The 26,080-nt window shown below is 37.5% G+C and overlaps 1 protein-coding gene across 3 annotated transcripts in view; it reads left to right on the top strand.

The window, feature by feature from the left end:
- NK7.1 overlaps window positions 1-26,080 on the top strand; it is an 83,079-nt gene continuing 56,999 nt past the window's right edge. Inside the window, exons 1-2 of one of the 3 annotated variants that reach the window (XM_065217201.1) lie at window positions 1-559; window positions 18,526-18,726. The gene's annotated coding sequence lies outside the window, so the exon portion shown is untranslated. The other 2 variants (XM_065217202.1, XM_065217203.1) reach the window with 2 other exon arrangements.

Raw genomic sequence — 26,080 nt, forward strand, 5'->3', positions numbered from 1 at the left:
GTCGCCGTTTTGTGTTGTTGCGGGAGTCGATTAACTTTTACTGTTTGTGATGAGTGTTTGTTTCTCCACTCTGCTCTGACTCGGAGGCCACCGCTCAGCAACCGCCGTCACCGCCGCCGGGAGTAGAGCGAAAATCAGAGACAAATGGTTTCAGTTGTAAATTGACATCACTCCGAGCAGCAAAGGCCAAGAACGACTCTTCCTTCGGTTCGTTTTTCGTTCGTGATTTCGAGGTTTGAAACCTGGCAGTGAGGGAAGAAGCGAGCGAGTTTCAGTTGCTCCTCAACAACGTTAATAGCCGATAAATTGACATTGAGTGCTTTCTGGGGTTGTTAGAAATTGCTACTGCTGCTGCACTGCACTGGAACAAGGCCTCCTTGTTGTCTCCCGCTAAGAGAATATAGTTAGTACTTAGCACTGAACATAACAAGAAGGTGTGTGCCACACAGTTCGTCGTCGGAATCGCCGGACTAAAGTGAGTGTACCCGACGAGAGATTCTGTACTTTCTCTCCCACCGGCTAGCCTGCTTGCCTTCGTGACCTAACCGCTCGGTGTACGGTGTGTTTATTTCAATTATATTTCTCGAGTTTTGAAGTCGTGTTATTCTTGTTCATCCTGTGCCGGGTCGCTGCTGCCAAATAGCCACCACCACCACCACCCTCTTAGCACTGCCACCCACCGCGTGTTCTTCGCTTTGTACCCGTTCGCGCGCTCGCGTTCGACCATCGTCGTCATCATCATCATCATCATCATCATCGTCGTCGTCGTCGTCGTCGTCGTCGTCGTACGTCTAATTGAGTGTGTTCTTTGCTGCCTTCCGCTCGGCTGTTGCTGCTGCTGCTGCCCCTTTCTCTGCATATTGCTTCGAAACAAATAGATCACCGGTCGCTACAGCCGTTGGCAGTCGCAAAAGTGGCTAATGTGTTTGTCATGATGTGACCCAGTTGCAAGGAGAGAAGAGCTTCTGTGGAGAGTGTTTGTGAATAAGTAATGAGTTTAGGAAATGGATGATTCTCGTCACCGAAATGGGTTCTTGCCGCAAAGATGGGAACATCGTCGAGAGGTATGATTCATCTGTATGTTTTGATTGTGCTGGGTATAATTTATGGGATGGGAAGTATTCTCACCACAAATCATTGTTCATTTGGATCGATGGATAATAAATTCGGCATGGGTGTGTGTCCTAATTATACGGTACTTCCTTCGTTACGGCACCTCACTAATGTAGTAGATGTAGCTTATGAGATTTTAGTTTGATTGGCCCTAAGACTTATGACACTGGGCGACAAACTTTTTTTTTTCTAGGCCAGAAATATCCAATCATATGTTGCTACATTATGGTTCCTTGAGTTGAAGTCTAGAATATACTTATGCCTTAACACGTCATGTTTCTTAGGTACAATCTTCTTAAGGTTCAATTTACTTTGATGCATTTTTTAAAAATTCAAAAGCAGTTTTTTTCGACGCATTATTTTAGATTGCAAAAAGCTCGCGTCGTTTTGTGTAAAATATCAAAAGGAATCGAATAGTGCGAGCTTTCTACAATCTGAAATAATGCGTCGGAAAAACTGCTTTTGAAGTTTTCCAAAAAGCATCAAAGTAAATTGAACCTTAATCAATTTGGATATTATTCCAAAGTTGGTCATTTACTGCCTACCTAAGAATGTGGCATTATTATTGGGGAAAAAAGCGCTATCTCAATGTTAAACCACTCATTTCGGTGATACATTTTTAATACTCTTTCAGAACGTGCAGCACTTCCGTACTGCAAGCTTGCTGATCTCATAGTGAGAGTGGTACCTATAAAACGAAACGTGTTATGGCAAAAGTATATCATAGACTTATACTCAGAAGTCCATAAGATAGCCAAATATGATTAAATTTTCCTGTCCTAGAAAGTCGTATTGGTGTAATTCTGAGGTTTCCATGATGATGTCTTAAAGTTGTCCGTTTTGATACTGAACTCCTTAGTTTTGATTATAGAAATAATCATACTATCGAGTAGTTTTGAGACGACCTTCCGGATTATCTAGCTTACCGTAAACAAGATCCTATTTTCTCGAGGCTTCATTCCTTTACTTTTAACATTGGTCTCTGTTCCGCAATCTAGTGCCAATCACCGACGGACATCGATTGCCATCCATTGACGACAATCGAATGTGCAGGAAGGCAGCTTCCACACCTGCGTAGGATATCGCGCCCATTCAACACACATGGGCCGGGACCAACGGCTTTACTTCCCTACCGAAGGAAGACGTGACCAGAGATTTTTATGCGTCAGAAAAATCCCACCGACCTCGGCTGGGATTGAACCCAGACCCATTGGGGTGAGAAAAGCAGTCACGCTTACCACCGGCGCCCCCCATATTTTCTCGAGGCTGTTGAATTAAAAACTTCAACACACAAAGTTAAAGTGATAGGAAACATCATTTTAAACTGTTAGAATGATGTGATCCATTCTCACGCGAAATCTTAATCTTAAAAATTCTATAAAATTAGGGAAAACAGTCGAAATTTTCGATCCTCAATACTACTTTTTCCGTATTCTTAGCATTTCAAGCTTATTGCTTATCGCATATTAGCTTATTTTTTGCTCTTACCTTAGTGTTCTAGATGCACTTCCACAGTTATTAATTGACAGCTTTCGATGCCTGTACCATTTTTGCTTAAGTATAATTGTGTGGCAACTACAATCGCACTCTAACTCCAGCAAAGTCGAGAAATTTTGCAAGCCGAAAAAAAAATCCTAGACCGGAACGGGAATCGAACCCAGCCACCTCCAGCATTGTCTTGCTTTGTAGCTGCGCATTTACCGACTGAGCCATGGGAGGCCCCCAACCTCAATTCAGGAGGTTTATTTCAAGGAAATCGAAACGCTAGTCGAACAAACTTGAGTAAGGTAGATATAGATCCGTCCTCCCTTAGCTCAATCGGTAAAGGCGCAGCTACAAAGCAAACCCATGCTGCAGGTGGCTGGGTTCTAATCCCGGTCCGGTCTAGGAATTTTTCGGGTTGCAAAATTTCTCGACGCTCAGAAAACCTCTAAGAAGAAATGTTCACAAAACCTAGTTCTGAACTCGCTCCCTCTATTCCATAGATATGTTATGGACATTGATAAATTTTTCTGAATGTGTTAGAATGCCCGAGAGGGATTGTATCTATTAAACAATTGCGTCTATAATTCCCAAACTTACATCCCAACCTGCCCTGGAACTGCCAGTAAATGTGCTGAAATCTTCCGGAATTACCTATGACTGCCGTGACATTATCCTTCCTTTTATAACCATCAAAACAATGCAATAATGATGATAATGCATAGTCATGTTTACAGAAGCTCTTCAGTCTTAGATGGCTAACATAGTGAGAGCGTGCCCCGTAACGTGGGTAGATCACCTTTTCGCGGTATGTTACGGGATGTAAGATCTACCACCGATTCCTAGTATTGACTATTTCTAGCTAGGGGAACAGGACTTGTCAGTAATCAAAGAAACACGTCATAGTCCTTGTTACTTTTTATGCCTCGTTAATAGTGGTAAGTGAGTCAGTCTTCATCTACTTGATTCCTAATCTTCTATTCGTTGTTCCATAGTTTGAAGTGGTTGAGACTAGGGTTCTGATGCATGGTCATTATCGGTGTCAAATAATTTTGTTGCTAAGGAATTCAATTTTGCAGGGCTGGTAGCGAGTCACTTTTTAGTGACTTGGTCACTTTTTTCAAGCCAGTCACTAAGAAGTCTCTTTTTTTAAGGCCAAGTCACTAAAGTCACTTTTTCTTGCAAACAGTCACTATTTTCAACTTTTTAGCGTGAATTTATTTCAAGATTTATCATTATTTGCTTTGTGGCGTTTAATCATCTTTCTCTATATACAGGGTGTCTACTCATTGTTCTAATTGCCTGAGTTTTCCAGGTTTTACAGTACTTCAACGGATAAATTCCAGGTTTATTATAAGAAAGCTATTTTTAAAATGCGTTAAAAATATGCTTTTTTTTAGATCGAAAACAACAGCAATTTACCCAAACGTTTTTAAGACATAGCAATCAGTTGTAAAGAAACAGCTTTACAATCAAATCCATTGAATGTTGCAGTTTAACACTTACTTAATTTCTCACTTCATAAAGTTGAAAAAAAAAATACTGAATTTGAATAAGTCCAAGCTGAACTTATTGGAAGCTTTAATAACCTCAAATCGGTTCTTTTAGCATCTGAAAATTTTCGGGAACTTTAATGAAGTTCCTAGATTTTCAGAGAACTTGACAACTGTGGAGTTCTAGGAACTTCATAAAAGTTCCTGAACTTGAGAAATATAGAAAACATGAGGGGTATTGTGCAAATGTTTAAGAAGTTCTAAGTTCCTCAGAAAAGCTAGATCTAGAGATTTTTGGGCAATTTCAGATCTTAAGAGCAGTTTCCGTAGCTTTAGTCCAGACTTTTGGAGCAGTTTAAAGATCTATAATCGGTAAATTTAGAAAAATTCAGAATAGTTCTACGATGTGCTGAAAAAGAAATTGACAACCCCTAAGATGATCCGATAATTTCAAGGAAGTACAGAACTCTTCAGAGAATTTATGAAAACTTCAGAAATATTTCAGAAACTTCACAGACGTCCATAGAATTTCAGGGAAATTTAAAGGTATTTACGGGAATTCCATATATTTCCTAGCTGCAGAACCGAGATCTTCAATAGAATTGAGAGCTTTAGAGACGCTTCGAGAACATCAAGACAGATTAGAGAATCAAAGGGCAGTTGAAATAATTTCAAGGTAATTGTAATAACCTTAAAGAAGTTGCGAGAAACTCAGCGGAATCTTCAGCATAGCTGTGCAAAAATTTCTGGAACGTGATAAAACGTGAAAACGTGAGAGTATTTTAAGCGTGTTATATCATAGAGATTTCAAAAACTTAAAAAATTACGAAAATTTAGCTAAATTTATTAAAGAAAATCAACGAAATTCCATTGATTAAAAAAAAAACGACAACTTTTAGCAAGCAGTGATATCTTCAAGAAATTCCAAAGAACTTCTTATAGATTTAGATACTTTTAGATAATTTCACGATATTTAGCGAAGTTCCGAGTACTTCAAGGACGATCAAATAGCTTCAGAATAATCCCATTAACTTAAGCAAATTTATCTCACAAGAAGTTCCGTGGAAAGATGAGGTATTCCATGAATTCTATGATTGATCCGAAAACGTCAGAAGCGTCAGGGAATTATGAATATGTATAAGAAAATTTGCCGGATTATTTAACAAATTTAGGGAATTTCAGGTAACCATAGTTATCTAATTAAGTTCAGGGAAAATTAGTGAGCATTTATAATGGTTATAATACTTGAGTGAAATGGTCGAATCTTCAACGCAAATCATTTAATTTCAGTAAAGTTGTGGATTCTTAAAAAATACTAAAAATTCAGGACAGTCTAGAGAACTTTACGGAAATTTAATAATCGTTTAGACAGAAAAGTCTAGACGTCTAGACTATTAAAGAAGTTTCAAATTAGTATCGATAATTTAAGGTAAGTTTCATAAACTTCAAAAAAATCTTGAGAATTTCAGTGAAAATTATAGAATTATATTAATTATTTCGTTCTAATTTCATAAACATTGCGGGAGCACAAAAAGTCCAGAAATTTCGAAAAATTTCGATAATTTCACAGAAGTACATTGGTCTTCAGCAACATTTCGAGAACTTCATAGAAATCTATGGGGCTTAAGGAGAGATCCGCGAACTTCAGGAATTTTTTTGAACATTAGCAAAATGCGGGAGTATTTTAAAGAAGTTTAATAACCCGCAAAAATTGGGGAGGCCAGTTCCATTAGTTTCAGAAATTAGTGGGAAATTTATAGCAAATCCCAGATTTTCAGATAACTTCAGAGACGTTAAAAAATTAATTGAGGTCTTCGCATACGTTCAGAAGTTCACTGAAGCTGAATTTTTTTAGGGTGGTTCAATTAAATTCAGTGCAGTACAACAAGGTTCATGAGAACTGCAAAAACTTTAGAGAAGTTATGAGAATTTCAGAAAAGAACAAAGAACCTCAGAGCAGTTCCGTTGACATTAGAGAAGTCACATAAATTTTAAAGAAGTTTAGATAACCTCAGCGAATTGTTAAACGTTTAGAGGAGATCCATGATCGTTAGAAACATTGTGGAAACTTTAGGAAGTCGTATGAAGTTCAGGGAAGTTTAGGAATTTGATGAGAAGTATTGTGAGCATCCGGCTAGTTTCTCAAACTACAAAAGAACTTCAAGGCAGTTTTATTAACTTCAGGAAAAAATTGGGAACTTTCAAGTAGTTCAGAAGACCTCAGAAAAGTCCATTCTGATTTCCATTGAAATATTCCGCAACATTTCAATAAAGCTATCCTCCAAATTCAATTTTCTTTTAATTTTCCTCGGAATTACATTGAATTCATTTCAGATTTCCTTTTGAATCTCACTCCTTCCCTTGGAATTCTACTCACATTGTAAGTCTCCTAAGAATTCCTTGGCTTTTCTCCTCACAAATTCCTTAGATTTTTTTTCATAATTTGTTTGGCGAACTCTCCTGAATTTATTTTCCGAATTCCGTTGAAGATGTTCTGGAGTTATTCTCAGATTTAATTGTAATCCTCATTTTAGTATTTTCAAAAAAGATTCCAAGGACTAATACTCTAGATTCGTTTTATCCCACAAACACAAAATTATCCTCAGAAGGCCCTTGGAATTTTGCTCTGAAGGAGTTATGCTCCTCAGAAATTTTCAGAATTTTCATTAAACTTTGCTGTAAATTCAATTCAGGGTTTCTTGAAATTCTACTCAAAACTATCAGGCTTCACAAGAAATCTAAAATTCCTCAGAACTACCTTAAAAGCAGATTGCATTTGATGTTTTTTCTGAAAGATTTTTTTCCCCAGAACTTTCTTGAAATGAGGTCTTTAGAAATTATATTCAAATTTCACGAGCTTTTAAAACTGTGCATGGATTTTCAAACCAGGTTCTTGAAAATTTCTTGATGTATTATAACTTTTAAGTCCAGAACGAGTTCAAATTGAAATTTCTAGGAAATATGCATGTTAAAAAAAAAACATTTCAAGTAATAGTAAACTTTCTATTGAATATTTCGCTTTCAAGGTTCATATCGTACATAAGTTTTTATGAGATACTTATTCAATAAGTCATAAACATCAAACATTTATTTTCTATTAGGTCACTTTTTAGTCACTATTTTTACAACTATAAGTCACTATTTGGTCACTTATTTCTTCAACATGGTCACTAAAATCACAGCAGTGATCGCTACCAGCCCTGATTTTGCCTGACAAATGGGGGCGCCTTTGGATGGTGCTCACACTCTTCGAAGGGTATAAATAGCGGGACCTTCCAATTAGAATCGATTCCTTGCCATGAAAGCAAGTATGAACAAACTGTATCAAAACCGAATACTTCATCATTTCTCATTAGTGATGGAGTAATACGACATGCACTAAACTAAGGCCACGGGATATACTATTCAAATTCTCTGATCGCAGTGGATTTATGTCCCGATCAGAGGAAAGAAAACGGCAGCGGTCTCACGGAGCGCAATGCACTTATCATGCACTCAATTGACTCTTTTGTGTTCTCGCCTGGGGCATCCTGAGCCTTTTCTAGAAGTCCAAATCTGAGCCCCTATTTACACAAATGTGTGTTCTTAAAGCATATGTTTTGCAATTGAAAATATCGACTTACAGTAATGATAACTATAACTCGACCTTACTCCTAACCAGGGACTCAAATAGATTTTGAGAGCGATCAATTTTCGTAAATTCGTTTTGACTAAAACCATTATACATTGGCTTCCCGTTTTTTTGTACTATTGTATTTGCACTATAATTTTTCATGAAATACCAAGGAATGGTGTAGTAAGATCATAAGGAAACCCCCTGCGTTTCTATACCATTTAAAAGAAAAAGTTAAGGCCATATTAACGTTGGCTGCCAAATGCACGAATCGGAAAATTTTATTCGTTTCGACTTCCGCAATGAATTTTCCCTTCTTGGCTACTGGGTGTTGTGTGTTGTCCGTTGTCTATTGGGAAGTGTTCAGTCTGTACAACCTCTGGTTAAAGACGGTGTTAATTGTCTTTAAACTTGTGGTTGTAACTTACAAGAAGAAGTTTTAAAGTATGTATTTGACACATAAAACCTGTCAATGTCACAATCCATGATTTTATGATCGCATGAATATAAAATTTAAGAGTGGATATCTTACATCCTCTGTATATGTTTCTTACAACAAATGTATTGGTAATACTTATAATGTACTGTAGCGTACAAGCAAGTTTTTCCAGAATGAATATCTTCGTTTAAAACCTTCACGAGATGTTTTTATAGCCGCAGTGACTTTTATGCAAATCGGTAATAGAATCTTACATTTCTCGATTGGGTGTATGAACCTTGAACACTACCCTCTCACTCTTTAACCTATCCACATCGTCAAGAACACTTACTAAGTTTCAGAATGAAAAATTTCCGAATACCATCTACCAGAGTAAAATAAAATATTTAACCAATAGCAAATTTTGATATTAAAAATAGGACATCTAAAGAACCTATTTTTGCTATTATTTTAAGAAGTAACATATCAAAAATAATATCAGAAAACCTATGGGCTGATAACTTAGTAATAGTAAAACAAGCTATTGGCATATCTCACGAATAACATTGTTTTTGAGCTTCACAATAACTAAGCAATATCATATTGACCTATAACCGAAATATAGAAATCAAAAAATGCTACGATTCTTGTCGTCTGCCTGACAGTCTCGTGTGCTGACCACTCAGCTATATCTTATTGTTGAATGTGAAATTTGAAATTCTTTGCAGATTTTCAAGGGAATTCAGAGAAGAGTTTTATGAGAACATGGAAGAGCATTCCAAGAATATTCTGAAGAAAATTTCGTAAATATGACAACATATTTTCGGAAATGATGTTGGGCGTAACTTCTAGGAAAATTTCAAGGGATTTCCAAGACAATTCTGACTCTGAGCAAGATTTCAAGATCATTCTGCAGGTTGTATATATTTCAATCAAATTCTGTTAACTTGTTAATTATGTGTACTTAGTCTGCGATAAAAAAAAAACTCTTAGTTTTAGGCATTTCAGCGTCCCATAAATCTTTCTGTCCTGAGGAGGGATCTTATTTTTTTAGTTAGCATCTTTACAACTGTTCGAGGTCTCAGAATTAAAAAAAATACGAAATTTCTGTGCCCCAGTCTTGAAAATTTTTCAATGTTACCTAGATAATTTCAAGATTTATATAAGGTGTAATTCTTTCTAAGATATCCATAAAATTTTCTCCAGAAATTCCATAGAATCACCCCAATATGTCTTCAGAGTTGCTTTCAGCAATCTTATAATTCCTTCTGGCATTCCCTTTAAATTTTTGTTTATAACAATTTTAAAAATACGCTACATATCTCTTGGAAATTCTCAGAATTTTCGGAAAACTATAATAGATAACCGGGAAATAACAAAGAACTTAAATTCCTCAATCCAGTGGCCACCCTGAGTCTGAAGTGGCTGCCATATCAACTCAAAAGGGACTTGTTGATTTCAATAGTGTATTTTACACAGAATTATGGAGAGAATTTTAAGCGACTTCTTATCAGAATTATAGAGAGATTGAAGATAATTGTACGATCGATACGAACAGTGTTGGGAAAAAAAAACAAATCTCACCAATGCCCAAGATCACGCTTGATTTTCTAGACAAAAATTAACAAGCAAACAATTTCGGTTGGTTTTGCAAGCTGTGATATCAAGCTAACAAAACTCACCAGCTGCAAATCTCAAGAGACTGTGGTGAGATTGTGTTTCATGATTTTTGCTTTACACCCAAACGCAACAGAAACTTTCATAACGGCTGGCAGCAGTCCCTTCGTGTCTGCCATCGGTGAAGAGTAAAAAGAGATAGCAAACTATACTTTCTCTTTCTAAGAAAACGATGTACAAGAGAATCGTTTTTGTGTCGAGTCAACTCTCAGCTTGATTTTTGCACGTTGTGAATAGTCTCGCAATATCAAAGGAGCTTGTAAAATCAATATCAAGCATGATTTCACGCGTGATATTGAGAGCGTTTGAGAGCGGAAAAATATAATTTGATTGATGATTTTGCCAACACTGGATACGAGGAATTGAAAGAGAATTTTAAGGGTCCCAACATTTGCTCTCCTCTGTGTATCAAGTTGACTATGCCTTTGCAAATAGATAGAAAGCGTCCTATTCAAAGTTGCTACTGATAATATTTACCGTATACATGAACTCTTCATATAATTTTTAACAAGGTGTAAAATGATGAAGAGGTGGAAAACTCGGTATAAAAACCTTCCCTAATTTAATTAAATTTTTGGGAACATGATTTATAAATTGATCTATCAAGATTTTGCAGATATGTGCCTCATGCGACGGAAGTCCAAGAATATTCTTAGTGGGAACTTACGTGAAATGCTCTTAATTTTAATTTTATAACATACCTTGCCGACACCATCGTTGTGTTTGAAGTTGTTTTTGATGAGGCGTGCTTCGATTGTTTCAAATGAAAGGAGTTTTTTGACGCTACTAATCAAACAATAACTGCTATCCACTATGAGACAACCTTTTGCTGAATAATTTTTTTTTCCCCAACAAAGTTTCAATGCCAATTGATTTCAAGGAGGATAAACGTGACTTGGCTTGCCATGTGTTAGTTTGTAATGAAGAAAATGAATGCCAAGATTTCTTTGTAGAGAATCTTTAGAGTGTTCTGTAGAGGAATTCTAGAATGATGTGGGGGCAGAAAATTTCAGGGGAATTCCAGAAAGAATCCTTAAATTTATCTAAAAAACTCTGAAGAAATCCTGGGATATTTCTTAGGAAATTCTCGAAAAACTAGATTTTAGACACCGCAGTGGCTTCAATCTACCTCAAAACGTTAACATATAAATAGTTATTGCTCGATTTATACAAAATAGGGAAACTAGAATACCCTATGCATTTTGGGATCGATTTTAATATAGCTAAAGGTCTAAATTACGTTTTCAAAGTTGTTGAACAGGTATAACTGAGACATTGGCTGAAGAAACATGCCGCGAGTTTTATTAGCATACTTAACCAAAGGATTCAAAATCACAGCTACAAAAAATTTGCAAATAGTTCAATTTGCATCGACATTTCGTGAATCTTCATACACAAACTCGTTCAGGTATCAGTTAACGGTAAATATTATTTAAGGATATGTTTAAAATAGTTAAAATTAAAAAAATCATAACCCGCTGATCATTATGAGGAGCATAGTAGAGAGCTTAGGAAAACAAAAAAAATATAGATAGGGGAAATGGCTCTAATGTTGGCCTATGGATCTAATATTGGGCCCATCGCTAAAAATCTGCTATTTATCAATTTTATTTAGATGATTGCGTCATTGAGACGGTACTTATGGCTATTTTTGGTCGCTATTGAAAATTTAGTCGATTGCTGAATTGATGGGCAAATTAGGGGCATTTAGGCCGACATTACATCCATTTCTCCTACATGTTTTATTTCAGGGGAAACATGTCAGAAGGGTATACCTCGAAACGTAAACAATGACTTTGAACGTCGATTTCTCTTGAATGACCGGACACCCACGGAATCTGACTACACCAGCTCATAGAACAAACATTGCTCTGTCAGATGATTTATTTAGTTTGAGTAGGTGTGTTGTCATTCGTAAGAAACCGACGATTCAAGTCATTGTTTACGATTCGAGTTAGACCCTTCTGACATGTTTCCCCTGATTTATCCCTTCTGGATTTTCAGAAATCTAAGAAATTCGAAAATATAAAAAGCAATGAATTTTTGAATTGGAAACCTCAACGATGATTATCACGCCGTTGAAATCTAGAAGGCAAAGCTCGTAGACTAATAATCTAAAGCATGAGATTTAAGTTTTTGAAATTGTCTCAGCACTGCTCTTAGAAATGTCATATTAATAAATAATATGTACACTGACCCTACAATTATGGATCAGCTAAAAACAATTATGGATCAGTCAGTCTAGGGTGTTTATAAAATTGAAGTGATCCATAATGATGGGTGATTCATAATTGTGGAATCAGTGTATATGAATGTTTACATCGAAAATCATAACCATTTCGCAAATTTTGCTCAGATAAAATATTTCAGCGGTTTTTGCCAGTCATTTCAAAAATAGGTATGCACTTTTGCATTTTTCAAATTTTTGGGTTTGGGCTTATTTTACCAAAACCAAAATCAATCAAAAATATTGCTTCAAATGCAATTTTGACTACTTCTTTAAAGGCAAGCTTCTTTCAACAAATTTGATTCAGTTTTGATAATTTTTGGAATTAAAACCATGCACAATTTTATTCCTAATAAACTTTGATAAACATTTTCAAATAGGTTGGTTTTGGAGATAAACTAGTCCGTGGCTAAAAATCTCCTAAATAAAGTTTAAAAAAAATTGGTTTCGGGTCATTTGGCCGAACGCCGTTTGGCCGAATATTGATTAATTTTGAAAGAACTTCTCCTGAGTAAAAATCTGCAATCATATCATTAAATTCATAATCTTACTGTTTTATTCTAATTTCTCATCTAATTTTCCTAACGGGATTACCAATTTTCATGGCAAGTTTGGTTTGCGGTAAACGTCGTAAAACAGTAGAACTCCAACTAATCATTTTTAAAACATATCTCCTAAAATAATCCTGATCAATGCGTGAAATGCCTGTATAAAGAAAGAGAGAAAGATTAGTAGTTTCCATTTAATTCCACTACCTTAATTGCTGATCCTTGAGTCATTAAGTTGAATTTATAGCAGTTATTCATCAGAATGTTTATTTTTTACCTTCGTTAGAACGATTTATAAAGTATAGTATAATTTAACCTTTGGTTTAAACATATAACTTCAATGTAGCCATCGGAAAGTTTTGTCAAGCTTACTCCAATTTTTTTCCGTCGACTTTTCCTGGATTTTTTTGTTAACGACTACCCTCAGGAGATTCTTTTGACCAAGAAGATATTTTTGAATTCTCTCAGAATTTTCCAACCTTCCTATTAATTTTTATCTGCTTTCATAGAAAGCGTCGTTCACAAGTCTTTCTGACTTCGATGATAACATATTTTGATTTCCGTTGGAAGGTTCATCCAAATGCTCCAGCAAATTTCTTTAAACTTTCATTGGACGTTTCTATTGAAACATTTTAACCACCCCAGAGTAATTTTTTTTCACACCCCCGGAAGTTTATTCCCAGTGATAAATCATTTAGGCACTGCATGACAATTCTGGAACATTTTTCGAATTTGATTCCTCATGAAATTTCTTGGATATTTATAATAACTAATTCTTCTAAAATTGTTTCCCGGGAAATTGAAACCGATTCCCGGGAATCGGGAAACGTGATTTTTGGTGAATTTGGTTTCCTGGGATATCGGGAATGGTTTCCTGGGATATCACGGGTAGGAAACACTACTAAAATATTTCCCGATTTCCGAGAATTTCCGGGAAGAGCCATCAACTGTTTCCTGTTTCCCGGTAAGCCAAAATGGCCGGGAAATGAAAACACTATCCTAGACATATACGCGTACACGAAATACGCGTATTTATGAAGGATAAGCAATTGTAAATTAAATACCCGTATCTGTTAAGGATATACAAACTAGGTAGTAGAATTAAATTGAGATTACTAATCCTTCTCTATTTCTCCGAAAAGAATTAAATTTAAGTTTCTCACTATAGTTTTGAATCCTAATTATTATATTCTTCAACTCCATTTGCATTGTCAAAATTAATGACAATTATTAAATTGGAAAGAACTACTCATGTTTATAAGAAGGAAAAATCTCCTAAGAATATTAAATTCTGATTTATCATGCTGGGCTTCATTTTTCGCGGCCTAACCTGTCATGCAAATATCTTGTCAGTGCCATGGAAAGAGGGTGCAATTCGAGGTTTGAGGGTATTTTTTGTTATTTTTTTTAGAATATTAGAATACATGCAATCACTTCGGGTTTTCATATAAAACATGTTGCGCCCTCTGTCTAAAAAGAATTTTTAAGCACCTTTGATTTGATATTCAGATATTTGAAATCGGCCCACTGATTCAAAAGTTATGAATTTTTGAAAAAAATCGATGTTTTTGACCACCCTAACCCTAACGACAAAATAAAAATACTGTTCTAATGTTTTGCAACAGGGTGTCCATCCAACCGGGAAAACCGGGAAATCCGGGAATAAACGGGAATTCGGATTTGCCGAGAAAAAACCGGGAAAAATGCGGGAAAACCCAAATCGCACCGGGAAATATACTGTATATTCATCCAACAGTAACCGTTTTGGTTTTATCGTAGTCTTGTAGACCATAATTTGGTCTTCAAGAATCATAAACCCTTATAAAACTTGCAGTTTTACATGGAATCAATCAATTTTTTAATATACATAATTATATGCATTTGTTTACACTTCTGTTTACAATTTTCATATTATCCTTTCACTGTGGTAAAGTATCAAAATTACAAAACAAATCTCGCGTCACTTTTCAAATAGACCAATGTAACAAATTTAAACAAACCAAGTTAAGCGATACAAACTGTTGCTCTTCTATCATTGTATGTCATACAAAAACATCAATCCAAATTCACTTTCATTTATTTAAGATAATCATAGGTAAAAAATTGTCCAATGTACAGTTTGAAATGATGGGTACATGATTGTTACTTCGGTCATTCGGACTGCCTAACATGATTGGTGCTCATTTTCAAAAAGCGGGGCCAATCTAAAGTTAGATACTATACTCTGAAATCTGTGAAAGGGAATCTAGTATCATGTAGAAAAAACGTCCAATGTATCGACTCATTGATTATGTCATTGAGGAAAATCGTCCAATGTAACATGTCCGATGTACAACTCGACTTGTCAAAACGTCCTATGTGGTTTTTTCTGTTGTAGCATGAAATTCAAAGTAAAATTGTGATTTTACCGTTTCTTCTGAATTTTCAACGTTATTATACACTGGCTACATTAAAAATAGTATTGCAAAATGTATTGTTTTTAAACAGTTAAATTAATAATCTGTCGAACTTCAACTTCGATTTTCTCAAAATGGTGGATATGTTACTTATATGTTATTGGTCTATTTGAAAAGTGACGCGAGAAATCTATTCTTTTCTTTCACTTGTTGGAACATGTGGAGCTACCAAGATAGCTTACAGAGAATTTTTTTGGAATTTCTTTTGTTTGACATTGGATGAACATTTTTTGAATTATTTTGCTACAGTTTTCCGAGTAAAGTAGTGTTAATATAAAGCCTAACCCAGACATATCTTGTCACGAAGCTACTTGAAGATAGAGAAGCAAATTCATGTCAATTAAAAAAAATGTCCGATCTCAAACTCCTTGCATACCCGATCATGCTTGACCTGCAAATATGGTCCAGAGATAAATTAAAAATAATGTCTGCACTTTGTGCTAATCAGGTATACAAGATTAGTCAGGATATCGTAGAATACCTTGATTAACCTGTAAAATATAAAGATCTGAATCCATACCTCTCACGCCGAAGTCAATGTACTTGATTATCTTAGAGGTAAATCATTCCAGGGGTAATGATAACCCCTAAATCTTAAATTGAACTTAAATCTATCCGGGATAAGACACGGATGATCCATGAGTGTTAAAGCTACTTTTATATATAGTGTAATATATAATAATATAACATATAATAATATAATATATAGTGATATAATATATAAATTAATAAAAAATAATAAAGATCTGAACTCCAGGAATTTTGGAAAACCTAATATTCCAAACCACACAAGCAACATTTCCGATTTAAATGTGGTCTTTAAATCAATTCTAAACCTGTAAGGCCTCTTCAAAACCATGATAAAACCAAAATTGTTACTTGGGCAAGGTTTACCCATTCTATCATTAAGTCGAATGCCGGAGATGAACCAGCGTCTGGCTGAAAATCTCCTTAATAAAGACAACCAACCAACCAACCATAAGGTCGAATCATCGTATTGATAATCTTAAGTTATATTTCGAACGGAGATTCAAAATGCTCAAAAGTGGAAATCGAACAAGATATGTATGTCTCCAATACAATTTAAATATTTTTTGGTAACACATCTTTGTATCTCACAAAATGTTTTTAGGCATGTAGATCCAAACTTCTGGAAGATTTTAAGAATTTTCAATACTGTGTATTGATTTATGCTTTTTTCAACATACCAAAACAACATTTAGGCTAAATTTTTGCAGGAGACCCTTTGATTTTATACAAACTCATGCTTCCATGAGCTTTTGGAGATCTAGATCAACAACATATTAATGAAGAGCTTTGAGTGGGTTGGTTTATTTCCTTTAAATTCCGTTATAATTGCTTATCTTTTGACAGATACGCGTATTTCTTCTACTACTTGCAGACTTCATCAGTGCCAAGTACTCAACACCACTATTAATGCAAATCTTGTCTGATATTTTTCTGCAAAATTGACGTATTGTAGAGCAATTCTGCTGAAAAAATATGATTATCTTTAAACAGTTATTTTTGAATGCCTTTTTAGTTTAAGGCAGCGGTGATTTTTTGGTTGTTTTTTTTTTTAAATAACCGGGAAAAAACAGGGAATTGGAAAATTGGATTTGAATGGACGCCCTGCAATAAGGAACAGAACTACTAATTTTTACGAAATTCTGAGAACCACTATTTCGTTTTGGTATGGAATCACTGCAAACGTAAAAAAATATTCTGATAGAAATCAGTGATGCCAGATTTCATGCGATGTCAAATGACGCAACTTTCAGGATAGTAATTTAATTTAATCACACCCTGTAATACGACTGTAGGAAGCGTGAGGTAAGAACTTTTTGATTCCCGGTCTGCTCTAGGTTAGCTTTCTTGGGCATAGTATCATAATATCTTCTTGTGACACCTTCTTCCATACTGTTCCCGGGGTGAGAATTTATCGCCTCGTTTGGTTTGGTTTGGTTTGGTGAGCGTAAACAATCTAACTATGCGGAAACCACAGAATTTTACAATACATTTTTAAACGATGAATTTAATATAAGAAGATTTTTCCCCCCATATGTTCATTCCAATTAGTTACCCTAGGAATTTTCATCTAAATTCTCCCGAAGTTGTTTCTTGCTTCACCCGAAAGATTATTCCAACATCTCCTGGAGGGATTATTCCGACTTCCTTGGAGGTACTCCTAGAATACCCCTGGAAGTTTCTTCCATTTCCCTCCCGAAGTTACTTCTGACTTCCCCAGTCACTGTTATAAAAAAAAAACCTGAAGCACTGTTTTAAAACCATTCAAAATAATACCTAATGGCTATGCAGGCCTGTTGTTGCCAAAAAACGGGAAGCAACTGTAGTACGTGCTTTAAATTGTCTCGTTGACCAATAAGACAACCGCTCAAACATTCTCCGCATAGCCATAATATCTACTCGCATCCTGAACGCCTTTCTTGCGATCAATGCGCCGGTTCCCTACCCCGCGCAATCGGCAGTCGTCGTGCAAGCAAGCAACATCAGGCGGAAAACGTTTATCGTCATCCATCCATTGATATAGATATTATTATTGCTTATTATTGCCGTTGATGCTATTAGTGATGGTGCTGATATTGCTTCTATTACCTTCTGGCGGCTTTGTGGATCAAGCGGAGCGGGCAGTCAGTGCGCGGTAGTAGAAGTGAACCATTTAGCAGCAGCAGCAGCAGCATAGTTAACGACTTTGTGTGTACACTACGGCAACGGTCGGTCGGTTGGTGGGTGGGTGGTTGGGTTGATGGGTGAGCCGAAAGCGTCAATTTAGTATATGGCTATTTCTTACTTTTCCTCACACACGATTTCGATAACGATGATGACGATGATGATTTTCGACGGCACTTTTTGAGTGATCTCTGTTGTGTCGAGCGACGAGCGGGTGAGTCTTTCCAATCCTTCCAATGCGCTGCTGCCCATGTGTAGTTTATAGGGAGTCAGTTGGTGTTTTTGTGTACACACTCGAAGTTGAAACCGATCGGTCGGTGTGGAAGAAGAGGTGTAACTGCGTGAAGGCAGCAGCATCACAGACAGCGAGCAAGGAGCACGGAGCATAAGTTTTCACATCGTTTGTCGCGCGCGCTCTCAGAGTGGGTGATTTTATGATAAATTGGATAATATCTGGTGTACTGTTGTGTGTCGATTATCATCATCATCTGCATCAGCGAGCAGCAAGCAAACGGCGCGCCGCAGTGGTTTGGAACAAAACAGACCATCACCGACGCCTCGTTCAGTATCGAGCCAGTCAACGACGAGTGGAGTGGTGCCTGCCTACACGCGTTTTATGATGCTCAGTGACACTTTATTATTTAGCCAGCGTAAAGTAGGGAGTAATTGCTGAGTGTGTGAAGCTGTTGTTGGCACTGGTTATCGATTACGGTTATATTTTATATCACCCCTTCGGCATGCGGTGTGGAGAGAAATATTAATTTCGCAACAGTAATTTTTATGTGTTTTACTCTTTGGCTTCGGCAGGCATTTTACGACCCCAATCGTGTGTGGTAATTGTGTGCGAACGGATAGTGCTATATGAATAATTATTAATAACTGTTACGAGTGAAATCACGTGTGAACCCCACAGGACGATGATGATTCCCCAATTCGTCGGATACCCCGCCGGAATCGCTGCGTTGCACTGAGGAAACGAGCGAAAGGAAGCACATGAAGGACAAACACGTAAGCGAACAAATTCCATGTACAGACCAATTACTTAATTGCCTTAATTAGAATACAACATTTTTCGGAGGGTTTTCATTCGAACGAGCATGGTTTCAAACAACAGACAGCCGTGAACGCCGTCGATCACGACGACACCGTCGATGACGATGATGGTTCATCTTCATTTCGTAGAACCGCGCGCACGAAGAGTCGGCCGCAAAAGTCGACTCACGACGATCGAGAAAGTCATTGCTGGGCGCCTCGATGTTGTGACGATGGGCGTGTGTCTTGCTCTCTAGCTCGCTCTTTTTCTCGCGAGTAATCACGGCCGATTTGCGCCGTGTTTTTGGTTTCAGTTGGCGGGCGGAGCTATTCGGTGAACCGCGCGCACCGACCGGATTGATGATACTTGTCAGCGAGTCTGCGCGATCGGTTCACTACTAGCCTGATCGCTGTGACAAGTAGATGCTCTACGGTTAATTAACGCCGTGTGCCGTACCGGATTGAGAGCATTTGAACTTTGTTCAATTATCAACGGCGAGAAGAGCCGGTTGTGGTGGTGGAAAGGTAAAAACCGTTTTCTGTCCTGGCAAATTTTCGTCACTGCAGAGGAGATCAAACATACAGAACTGAACGCGCGGCATCATAATTTATCGTTTGTGGGGTGCGAACAGGAGTCAATCACACTATGGGATGACTTTGGAATTCCGTGGCTCAAAATGTTAACAGCGAGACATCGACGGGGACATTCGTTGGAACGAATCACTTTGATGGCAATTGATTGATCGTTTGCGGAAATTTGGATATGCTGGTGGAAGGCCCATAAATGGGTGTAATTTAATCAATTAAATTGGTTGTTGACTGATGGTTGGAGAGAAATGTTCACTATGAACTATGTTTTGATTGGTGTTCATAGCTGATTTATAGGTTCGATCGTGTATGTAATTTACAATTTCATAGATCGATTAAAGCAAATTTTCAAATATGTGGTGTATCGTAACCTCACTTTTTACCTGTGCACCCGTTCTCTTTAGTCAAAATCAGATTTGATGCCACATTCATACTCGAATCGGTTGAAAAATACACTTAATCTTCTAGTTTACTCGATATCACCGGAGTGATTTGAGATTTGGGCGTAATTGGGTTCTTTAATTTTGAAAAATATATCGGTTTTTATATATCATCTGAAAGAGCTTCGTTTTCGAACCCACACACTTCCATCTAGATTTTTAAATCAAGATTTAAAGCAAAATAATAACTTCACTGTTTGACACTAAACTGACCAACTGACAGCTCGCTCCCATATAAAGTGACACCGAGGGGCGCTAATAAGGTGATTTTTGCAAATGTAATTGTACATATTTAAAATAGTTCCAGTGTACCAAAATTGATGAAATTTTGGGTTTGGGTTCCATTTTTAATGCAGATTACGAATATGCATTTACCTCAATACCCTTAAAGAACCCAATTGCTTTTGTAAACAAACACATCAATCGCCGAATTCTCGTGAATAACAGATTAATCTCATGAACAAACTAAACCAAATGGTAGAGGAATCATTCATCTACCTGATAGTGTTATCCATTGCAAGCAACATTTTGATAATTGTTTATGTTTTGAGGGTTGGTGCACTATAGATTGAGGTTAAGAAAACGCCACTGAAATATGCATTTATTAAAATAGCTCGACGATCTTTTCAGGAGATCCTATCTAAATAAATCGGTTCTATTTATCGACTCAGTAGCAACATATTATCTGTTGACTCTGTTTGGATGTTTTGGTCACTAGATAATATCTTCATTTATCAAACTATGTTGTTAAACTAGCACGAAGTGCATCTTCAGAAAGAAAGTCGATTAATAAAATCTATCAACGTAGATAGGAACTATCGGAACATTTCATGGGATAAGTCTGTCTGTCCTGTCTGTCCTGTCTGTCCTGTCTGTCCTGTCTGTCCTGTCTGTCCTGTCTGTCCTGTCTGTCCTGTCTGACCTGTCTGACCTGTCTGTCCTGTCTGTCCTGTCTGTCTTGTCTGTCCTGTCTGTCTTGTCTGTCCTGTCTGTCTTGTCTGTCTGTCCTGTCTGTCTTGTCTGTCCTGTCTGTCCTGGCTGTCTGTCTGTTTGGTAGAAGTCAGGTTGGTGTCGGGTCGGCTTAGTTTTTTCGCCGGAATGTCGACCAGGGCTCCGTTTATGTGTAGGTTATACTCAATTGAAAGATATCAAGCGTTTCTCAAATGAGAATGATCCATGCCTTCGTCAAATGACTAAGGTTTCCTTTGATAGCGGATAGTTGCTTTTGTCATTTTTGATTTTGAGAATTTACAGCACTGCCGTCTGACCCTTATAGACTCGGAAACTACTGAACCGATCGACTTGAAAATTTGTATGCAGGGGTTTTTGGGGCCGGGAATGGTTCTTATGATGGTGTTCAAGACTCCTCCCACTTCGGTAAGGGGGGCTCCATACAAATGAAACAGAAATTTCTGCATAACTCGAGAACTTATCAAGCTACTGGAACCAAATTTGGCATGTGGAGGTATAAAGGGTGTCCACGATGAAATTGCCACACACAAAATTGATTCGCAAAATTCAAGTTTTCATCCGATTGCCATCAAATTTTCAGAGATTGAGAAATAACTATTAAACTTCATTTTACCATTTTACTCGTATTTTATTTACAGTCCATACGCAAATGCCCGCACCTTGGCCTTAACCCCGGCCATAAGATTCTGCACAACCTGTGAATCAACCGTTTTTTGCATGTAAACCCATACTTTCTTCAGTTCCTCGACTGTCTTCACTACCTTAGGTCGTTTAAGAAGGTGCTGCTTCATAATCGCCCAGTACTTCTCGATGGGGCGGAGCTCCGGAGTGTTGGGAGGGTTGAACATTTTCGGCACGAAATTGACCTAATTGTCCGCATACCACTTCAGCACGTCCTTGGAGTAGTGGCATGAGGCCAAATCCGGCCAGAAGATTGTTGGGACGTTGTGGGCCTTCAGGAGAGGAAGCAGCCGCTTCTGGAGGCACTCTTTTATGTACACCTGTCCGTTCATCGTGTCCTGGGTCACGAAAGGTGCACTCCGCTTCCCGCACGTGCAGATGGCTTGCCAAACCAGGAATTTCTTCGCAAATTTGGACATCTTCTGAGTGCGGACATGCTCCGGAACGCTGAACTTATCCTTGGCCGTAAAAAAAAAGGTTGCCGGGGATCTGTTTGAAGTCGGCCTTCACATATGTTTCGTCGTCCATGATGCAGCATTCAACTTTCGTCAGCATGTTGAGGTACAACTTCCTGGCACGGGTTTTGGCGGACTTGTTCTGCTTTTCGTCGCGATTAGGGGCCTTTTGTACCTTGAACGTTCGAAGCCCAGCCTTAGTTTTGGCCTTCTGGACAAAACTTCGGCTTAGGTGCAGCTTCTTAGCCACATCCCTAACGGAGGCGTTCGGATTTCGGTTGAAGGCCCCAACTACGCGGTTGTGATTTTTGGTGTTGTACGGAATACTTTTTCCTTCACTTCTGAGCTTCCGATCGGTGGTCAACCGTTCCTCGAACCGCTTAATCACTCGCGACACCGTGGAATTCGCGATTCCCAACGTTTTAGCGATGGAACGATGCGAGAGATCCTTGTTCTCGTGATGAATGCGCAAGATTTTATCACGCACGAGCTGTTCTTTCGACTCCATTTCCGCGAGTTTTGATCACAGGACTTTAAAACTTGCAGGATGTAAATAATGCACTATGAACTAAATCCACCCAAATTTTCATTAAATTCTACCCAACGGTTAAAAAGTTAGAGCAATTTCATAGTGTGGCAATTTCATCGTGGACACCCTTTAAGGAGATGGATATAAGAGGTAGCACCTCAGATAAGAGGGGGGGGGGGGGGCTACGTACAATATAGCATGATTCTTTTTAATCGGCGCATAAACTCAAGCTTATATTGAATCTCGAGCAAGGCCGGGCACACTAAGCTAGTTTAATATAAAAACAAAATTTAAATAACATTTAATGTTAGTTTTTTTTAGGAAAAAAAAACAAACCAGAGACAAATACTTTAACGAAAAATGTATTTGCTACTTTTCCACTATCATTTTTTCCTATTGAACCTTTTCAACGTTCAATGTTTAGTTGTACAGTAACTCCTCCATTTATGCGGTGGGTGGTAGATATTTTCTCATGTAGGTAATCTTCAAAAAATTTATCAGTCCGAGATTCCAATGTTATTCAGAGGATTTCTTCATATTTAGCTATTTTCATTAATCCGGTGATGATGGTCAACCGGGAATTTAATTTCATAAATCCAGTGGCCAACCCTGGTTTTGTTATACATTTAATCTATTTTACTATTACCTATTCTGAGACACCCTGTAATTTCGTTTTATTCGTAGCGTGGCTGCTCGAGGATCATCCCGTTAGCGGACATAAAAAAGTTCGTGCTGAAGGCGGCGAATTCGATTCCTGATACAGTCTACCAGATATTTCTCGGGCTGGACATTTTCACGACTTCCCTGGACATAGAGTATCTATCATTATGCTTGCCAAAAATGGCAACTTACTTACTGCGCTAAGTTCAAACAGGTGTAAAATTTGTTTGCGTCCAAGATTTCTGAGATTTATCGCGAGTAGTATTTGTAATAAAATGTTAACTATAAATCACGAAACTAAAAACATGCATAGGGTATATGTTCCTAACCTCGGTCCTTCAATTTCATTTTATGTCGTATCTTATGTAATAATTGAGCTACACTCGATCTTTCACTGTCAACATGTAAGCTTAGATATTCTTATTATTTGGGTACTGATTAGGCACGACTGAAACTTGTTTAATCTCACCATTTTTACATGAAAACATTCCAGGTACGTGGATGTAATGTCGGTCTACTGTACTCAAATTGGGTCTATATATGGATGAAACTTCTTGCTGTCGAAGATGAACCTCGATCTTGAAAGGTTCGGCATGTGAAATTGCGTTTTTTTTCAATCTTCATCATTCATACGTAATCACATTGTTGGCGTCACTTTCACTTCTCGCGTAAGAACCGATGAGGAAGAAAGAGATAGTGTTTTCTTTCTGGTTGATCCCGATAAGATAAATCACGATTCTTTTAGAATAAAAATAAAGCCAAATAGACATATAGAGCAGGTTGTCAATAAGGCAATAAATGCTCTTTGGATAAGTAAGAAAACTTTTGGTAGGAAATGGGGCCTAAAAGCAAAAATGATCCACTGGATTTATTTGACGATTGTAAGCGATGAGCCATTAGTTTGGTGGCCAAAAACTAATGAAAAATCGGCTCAGAAGAAGCTGGGGATACTGCAAAGACTCTCTCAATAACTGGTGCAATGAACAGCACACCGAGTATGTCACTAGATGCTCTACTTTATCTGCTTCCGTTGCATCAATGTATCCAATTGGAAGCTGAAAGGAGCACTTTTAGGGTTCAACGAACAAAGTACTTCCTTGAAGGAGCTCTGTAATATGCTTGCGCAGAAATTATAAACATTCGAATATCTGCATTATGTCTGATAGTCAAGCAGCATTAAATGCTTTAAAATCAGCAACATGCAATTCAAAACTCGTATGGGAATGTGCAATGTCACTTCAGAAATTGGCCTGTCAAAACCAAATAAACCTATATTGGGTTCCTGGCCACTGTGGAATTGAAGGGAATGAAAAAGACGACACGTTAGCCAGGCTAGGATCATCTCAGCAATTCATAGGACCAGAACCATTCTGTGGAGTTTCTGCTTGTTTTCTAAAAATGGAGATCAAGAAATGAAAAAAAATGAAAGTGGAGACCAATTGGAATTGCTAGGCAGTCGAAACGGTTCAATGACTAGCAAAATTCTTGAATTATCAAAGAAAGATCTCAGTGTCTATACTGGTTTGATAACAGGACATTGTATAGCTCGTCTTCATTATCTTTAAGAGATCGAGCATTCCAATTTAAAATATTTAAAGCTTTAAAATCCATTACTGAATTTTAAAGTCATGATAATATTATTAGCAAATTTTACTCCAGTTTGAATAGCATCAAACATGGAGTTAGATTTAAGCATATCAGAAATCATGTCAATTAATAAATTCTGTAAAAATTCCATTTTAGGGGCAGTAATGCTTCCTAAGTCAAAATTGTCAAAATTTCCGTTAGAACGTTGGTTAGTATTTTGATTTCTACCCGCTGCAATAGCAACTCATTGAACATTGTTAGCAGCGAGGGGAGTAGGTACAGATGAAACATTTGAAGCAGGGGTGATATATGTACCTACGGGTACGAATGTAGAATTTGATCCTCGCTGACCGTTGTTAACAGCAGAGGAATTTGTACTTGGTCGGAAACGTGGAGCGTTTCCTACCTGTCGCTCAGAACGAGATTGTAGGATCGCTTTGCGAGTCTTACATTTCCAAAAATTTGATTTGTGGTTTTCACCACAATTTGAACATTTAAATTTCTTAGGATCTTCCTTCACAGGACAGTCGTCCTTTGCGTGAGAGGAATCACCACAATTCATGCATTTAGCTGGCATGTAGCAATTTTTAGTTCCGTGACCCCATCCCTGGCACTTACGGCACTGAGTGAGGTTTTGGAAATTTCGTCCAGTCTTCCTGAAGTGTTCCCACTTCACTCGGACATGGAGCATAATGCTAGCTTTTTCTAAGGCCTTAAGGTTGTTTAGTTCACTACACGAAACGAAAATCAATTATTTAATTCATGTGTTTCACTTATACATTTTTGCCAAAGCATCAGCCTTATACATTCCATAAGACAAACCACATAGGTCCTATCAGAATGCATAAAAGGTATGTGTGACCGCTTATACATTTCATTTGACACATGATCTTTATTAACTTTGTGCAAGGCGTCTGCTTATTAGTTGACTTATACATTTTATGAATAATCAGCAATGGAAATTTGCCAAAAGGTATAAGGAGATTTCTATCCGTGTAGACTTGAAGTGAACTAAATAAAAATCATAAGAAATCCCGTTGCGCGAATCGCCAGGACGGGATTTCATTTTCATTTTGATTACTTGGAGTGGCACAAATCCAAGTAATTTTGCCAGTTCATCTTTGATCTGATCCAGGGATTCACCACTGGGCAGTCCTTTCATGACAACCTTGAACACACGTTCAGTTTTGGTGTCGTAAGTAAAAAATTTGTGCTTCTTCTCAGTAAGATACTTGAGAAGACATTTAAATCTGTCCAAGGTTTCAGCCAATACACGGCATTCACCCCGACGTCCAATTTGTAGTGAAAACTTAACATTCACGAAATTCAAAAGTTCCATGCGAAAAACATGGAAATCGGAAGTGGTTATCACAATAGGGGGAATCTTTTCCTTCTTGGCATTAAGCCGGGAAAGTTTA

This window comes from Ochlerotatus camptorhynchus, unplaced genomic scaffold (assembly GCF_037179485.1).
Source record: "Ochlerotatus camptorhynchus isolate MF236.1 unplaced genomic scaffold, CSIRO-AGI_Acam_v1.1 ptg000070l, whole genome shotgun sequence".
Taxonomy (NCBI): domain Eukaryota; kingdom Metazoa; phylum Arthropoda; class Insecta; order Diptera; family Culicidae; genus Ochlerotatus; species Ochlerotatus camptorhynchus.